This window comes from Egretta garzetta, unplaced genomic scaffold, assembly GCF_000687185.1.
Source record: "Egretta garzetta isolate BGI_Z169 unplaced genomic scaffold, ASM68718v1 scaffold71, whole genome shotgun sequence".
In the NCBI taxonomy this organism is placed as follows: Eukaryota; Metazoa; Chordata; class Aves; order Pelecaniformes; family Ardeidae; genus Egretta; species Egretta garzetta.
The window spans coordinates 336,400-336,919 of record NW_009258618.1 but is presented as its reverse complement, the minus strand read 5'-3'; the positions used below and the strand labels follow the sequence as shown (position 1 = coordinate 336,919).

Genomic DNA, 520 nt, shown 5'->3' with positions numbered 1-520 from the left:
GCCTGCCTTCGCTCACGAGCGTTTGCAAGCTATCGGGGAAAACCTGGCACAGGGTGGAAGCGTGAGTGCCGAGCCTATTTTGGGGCTTACTGGGAGCCAGGCTTTCAAGCAAGGAAAGCTCTGCGCCACACGTAGGTAGGGAGCGGGGCAGGAGAGACAACAGCGTTTACAGGTTAAAGAAAACTGCAGCAGATAAATATTTGCACATGAGGTTTGTGCAGTGTTTAAATAAGAGCTCTGAATCCCGCTAGAGGGGGCACTGCCTTAACTAAACAACCCATTAACATTCATAATTGCGTGCGCTCATTATCTGATTGCAGTGGCCCAAGACCCAGGCTGCTCACCCAAAACGCCTGGCCGTGCCGAGGCCGAGCTTGGCAGAGTTTCCAGCAGCCGTGAGGGCACGCGGCAAGGAAGGGCTCAGATAAACCCTCTCCTGTTTGCTCAGGGCTTCCGACAGCAAACACGGCCCATGCAGCCTTTCAGTTTTATCAACCCATGCAAAGGCTGCTCGGACTGA

General features: G+C 54.0%; 1 protein-coding gene across 1 annotated transcript in view; it reads right to left on the bottom strand.

The window, feature by feature from the left end:
• Positions 1-520, bottom strand: part of AQP8 (aquaporin 8) — a 5,008-nt gene that overhangs the window by 782 nt on the left and 3,706 nt on the right. The gene's annotated exons all lie outside the window — the stretch shown is intronic.